General features: G+C 44.3%; 1 long non-coding RNA gene across 1 annotated transcript; it reads left to right on the plus strand.

Annotated features, from left to right (window-relative positions):
* The first annotated feature begins 2,025 nt into the window (after positions 1-2,025).
* On the plus strand, positions 2,026-4,764 carry LOC126009017 (uncharacterized). Its single transcript, XR_007495876.1, has 2 exons — positions 2,026-2,111; positions 4,568-4,764. It is a non-coding gene; the product is annotated as an uncharacterized LOC126009017 (long non-coding RNA).
* The last annotated feature ends 278 nt before the right edge of the window (positions 4,765-5,042 follow it).

The following is a 5,042-nucleotide window of genomic DNA, read 5'->3' on the forward strand; positions in this document are numbered from 1 at the left end:
CCCAGAGATTATCTGGGCAGATTATCTGGGAAGAAATGTCCAGAGATCTCTGTCCATGGAGAAAAGGCATAGACTTCACAATTGGGGGCTTCATAGGCTGTACCCGATATGCCTTAACACTGGGCCAAGGAACAATATTAAACAATTGTCCTTGCTACAAAAGGACAGTTAAGGACAGATAAGGACAGTTTATCCCCTGCTAGCCTTTTCTGCTTCCTATCCTAATTCTTACTTTACTTAGATTTACGGGTAAAACTGTTCTACAGAAGACCAGTTTTTGAAGGGATATTATTGTTCCTATGTCCACTAAACTGGGGCCTACCCTCCCATCCTTTCATTCCTGTTCTTTCCTATAAAAATCCCTGGTTGTACCAATTTAGATAAGATGTTTTTGAGACACAAGTCTATCCTCTTTCAACCTGCTAGCTTTTTGTCAATAAAATTCTTCTTTCTTTCTTTCTTTCTTTCTTTCTTTCTTTCTTTCTTTCTTTCTTTCTTTCTTTCTTTCTTTCTTTCTTTCTTTCTTTCTTTCTTTCTTTCTTTCTTTCTTTCTTTCTTTCTTTCTTTCTTTCTTTCTTTCTTTCTTTCTTTCTTTCTTTCTCTCTCTCTCTCTCTCTCCCTCCCTCCCTCCCTCCCTCTCTCTCTCTCTCTCTCTCTTTCTTTCTTTCTTTCTTTCTTTCTTTCTTTCTTTCTTTCTTTCTTTCTTTTCTCTTTCCTTTTTTACTTTTTTTATTTCTTTTGCAGGGTCACATTGGTGGCAAACTAGGGTTACTCCTGGCTCTGAGCTTAAAAATTATTCTGGGCAGACTCAGGGGGGACTATGCCTGTGGATTGAACCTGGGTTGGCCATGTGGAAGGCAAATGCCTTCCCCACTGTGCTATTTATCTAGCCCCTAAAATTCATTTTTAACCCCTCATTGTGTCTCTTGTTTGATTGGCAGTGGAATCATGCCTAGGTTCATTTGGCCTGGCTAATTAGTATTTTTCCTCATACAATTAGAATCTGAGCCTGTGGACGTAACTCAAGTGGCATTTAACCCCCTGAGTCCCATTCCTGACACCCATAAGTCACACGACTCCAGCCCCAACACTAAGGAATAAGACCCCACAGCAATAAAGTTCATTTACACGATAAAAATATGACTTTTTTTAAATGTAAAAACAAAATCAAAGATTGCATTCCTAAGTATACCCTTTCTGAGCTGTGTGTGGTTAGAAGTTCAGGGGCCCTGGGATTAATACTTGCAGACTGAAGCCAGTGGAGTAAGGCTGAGCTGCAGGTGTTTAGTACAGAAATAAATTCAGCCCACCAGTTGGGTTGAAACAGAACCTTTTAGATGCTAGTCCCATGGGCAGGTCTTTGGCCGTGGCCTCAGGCCCCATCTCTCAGTTCCTTTCTCCTCTGAACAAAGGAAACAGAGAGACTGTCAACTTGGACTCTTGCAACTCACTGCCAACCTGAGCCAGAAAACCTCTGATGCTCTTGAAAAAGAAATGCTCAGCTACTCTGCAGGCCCCTCAGAGAAATGCAAATGTGACCCCTTCCACCCCTCTATTTCTTCTCTTCCCATGGCCCCTGGTTCTGACACAGGGGAGGGCTTCCTCGCTCGGCCTTGTGATCTGCCCCTTCACTATTAAGGCCTCAACAGAACTGGCTGCCACTGTCACCCCTTCTTCTTTTTGGCCTTGGGACAAAAGAGCCTGAATACTGACGTCTCCAAGTGGATACTTGGGAGGGCTCTTCAAAAAGAGCCTGAATAGATTCAGTGAGTCGCAGGCTCCCAATGCTCCTTGGGTCCATCTGTATTCACCAGAGAAAAGCTCGTGGCTTTTTAAAGGATCTTGGGGAACCCTGTGATCTCTCCCGGGTACTTTTCAATGGGCGCTTCCCCGTGGCCCTTGGCAATGATTCTAGAGACCATGGGACACAGTCACTCCATTCTCCCAGGGAAGGGGCGGGAATGCTCAATGAACGTCCCCTCATAAGTTACATGAACGCTGAGCGGCGCTGTCAGGCTTAAAGGTCATAGATTTCTGAGGTCTGGAAAAACACAGAGCGCAGAGGAAGAAGCCTCATGCATAAGCAGCGGAGTCACTCGCTGCATTCAGAGGTAATTTAAAGGGCTGGGAACTTATCTCTCTGATAAAGGCTGCATGCACCTTTTTATGTGTGTTCAACCTCAGGAAAGGGCTTCAAATCCGCCCTGGCATTTGCCTTGCAGAGCTCTTGGGAGGTAATGGAGCATGACGCGCTCTGAGCTCCTAGGAAGCAAAAGTGTGAGGCAAGTGTAAATGTATTATTATTGCCATTAGGGATGGTGATCTGGGGGGTGGGGAAGAGGGAGGAAATGCTAAAAATAAAATCACCAAAATCTAGGAGGGAAATGTAAAACTGGCCCATGAAGCGCCATACTTCAATTAAATTAAATGACCACATAATGCTACATTCTAATCCTGTGTGCATAAATTAACATAAAAACAAAATGACACCAAACTGCCTGCATCAGCAGGAAATGGAGGGCCCATTAGTCATTAGCCTCTCTAAGCCCCCTCTCATTATTATTCAGGGCCTACAAGCTTGACAACCACAAAGTGCTTAGCCTTCATTTGTTGGTAAATGTGCTTCCTGATTCTCTCCTGGGCTCTCCTCGCCATTGACCCAGATTCCCCTGTAAGTGGGACCTGAACTGGGCCATGGGTCTTCTGCCTGTTCCCTAGAGCAGTGACAAATCTTCCCCAGGGCTCAGCTCTCCTGGAGTCTGCAGAGTCTAAAGCCCTGATATTTGATTGATAAAGAAGGAGGTAGAGAGGTGCTGGGGTGACCCATGTCCCGTATCCCTTCCTAGGCCTGGTTATAGAGGCCTTTGGCATGGCGGAGGGCTGCTGGCAAGACCTCCCGGCTGGGCTCCCAGGAAGGAAAGAGATCCTCCCGAAGCCAGAAGGCCAGAAGGTCAGAGCCCCCACCCCAGATCCTCCCTTTGGAGCTGGGAGGGAAATGGGGAAAGCCTAGGAAAACCAATAAACTCCTCCAAGGGACCCACCTCACTGCCTTGCCCAGCCATGTGGCCAGGCAAAGCCCTGGAGTACCGGAGGAAGGAGGTAGAGGGGTGCTGGGGTGACCCTGTCCCGCACCCCTTCCTAGGCCTGGTTACAGAGGCCTTTGGCATGGCGGAGGCTGCCAAACACTATGCTGGCAGGACCTCCTGGCTCGGCTCCCAGGAAGGAAAGAAATCCTTCCGGAGCCAGAAGGCCAGAAGGTCAGAGCCCCCACCCCAGACCCTCCCTTTGGAGCTGGGAGGAAAACAAGTTCAGATGAATGCCTGTCAGGCCACCTGATTCCTAATCCACGGTGACAGTGATGGGGAGGGGGAATTAGCCCTGCGGTTACTGCCCCCACACTTGTACAGGAGCTGATTTTATTTGGCCTCCAAACAACTAGAAGAGATTCTGCAGTCAGGGCCACAGACAGTTGCTGGGGCCCCAGAATAAGTGGAAATAATAACTAGGGATATCTGGAGTTTAGACTTGCTCAGAGGCAATTAAAAGCAGAGACAAGCCCAATTATGATTGATCCTTGAGCAAAGAGAAGGAATAAAACCCTGAGGCCCACTGGTTGTGGCCCAAAAATGAAAGAAGGAAAGAAAGGAAAGAAAAAGAAAAAAGAATGAATGAAAAAAAGAAAGAAAAAGAAAAAGAAAAAGAAAAAAAGGAAAAAGAAAGGAAGAAAAGAAGGAAGGAAGGAAGGAAGGAAGGAAGGAAGGAAGGAAGGAAGGAAGGAAGGAAGGAAGGAAGGAAGGAAGGAAGGAAGGAAGAAGAGAAAGAAAAAAGAGAAGGAAGAGAAAGGAAGAAAAAAGAAAGTGAGAGAGAAAGAGAAAGAGACCTATAGCTTGTCCCTTAGAGGGTATAAAACCTTCTCAGTGAGAAGTCATTTATTGTTAGATACTTTAGGCTTTGCTTGGACTAAGACAAAATCTTGTCATTACATTTGTAGTGCTAAGGGACCCCAAAATCCTGACTGGACATTATTGGTCACTATACAGTGGAGTCCCCCTAAACCTAGAAAATCCTCTTTCATCATTATCCTGTTAAAAAAAAAAAAAACACAACCTTGATGTTTCTCCACCATTTTTTGTATGTATGACGAATGATATAGGATTATGTTGTTTGTTATGCTTGCCAGCTAAGCAGTCCGCCATTCTTCCTTATAAATATGCATGATACTTCTTGGAATACTGCTAACTACTCCTAAATTGGATCATCCTAACTTTGCTTGGCAAATAAACCAACCTCAACTTCCATTTTGCTTTCTCAAGCTTCTTCTAAAGTGTGTGCTGGTTAGACTTGCCTCCCAGATTGTAGTTTTGCAATAGAGCCCTTCTTTTCTATTTAGTTGTTCCTGTTATATTTTGGACAACATCTAAGACACCTATTACTGTTGAAAGAAAACAATAAGCGAACCTTTTTCTGGAAGTATGTCATTGCAGACTAAAGTGACATATTGATTTTCTAGTCAGCATGTGGCTACATAGCAGGAGTAGCAACTTGAACAATGTCATGTCCACTCCAGGAGATCAGCTGTGCCCTAGAAGATTGAGAGAAACACGGGGGCAAAATTCCACAATACCTGTTTTCTTCAAAGAAGAGCTGCTGCGTGAAGATCATTCCTTTGTTAAAAAGCAAGATTCATTTGAATAAATTTCATGATGCATGTACTGTGTTAAATGATTCAGGAATTGGGCACCATCACTTCTAGTGAATAGAAAAGCTCTGCAAGGAGTCATACAGAATAAAATACTTTAGTAGTTCAAGAGTGTGATAAAATTATTTGGCAGGGACAGGAAAGATTATTTCAGGTGACATCACCTTCTCTAAGGGTGTATGTGGAGGTGGGATGTACAGAGTCTTAGAGTGTCACTTGTGCTAACTAAGAAGTTTTTGATTGATTGGAATTGGTTTAGAATGCCAATTGTGGAAGAGGCTAAGATTGCAATTAAGCTTGGTATTAAGACTTGTGGAGATTTGGCCCAAATGATTCATTTGGG

Source organism: Suncus etruscus, chromosome 5 (assembly GCF_024139225.1).
Source record: "Suncus etruscus isolate mSunEtr1 chromosome 5, mSunEtr1.pri.cur, whole genome shotgun sequence".
NCBI lineage: Eukaryota > Metazoa > Chordata > Mammalia > Eulipotyphla > Soricidae > Suncus > Suncus etruscus.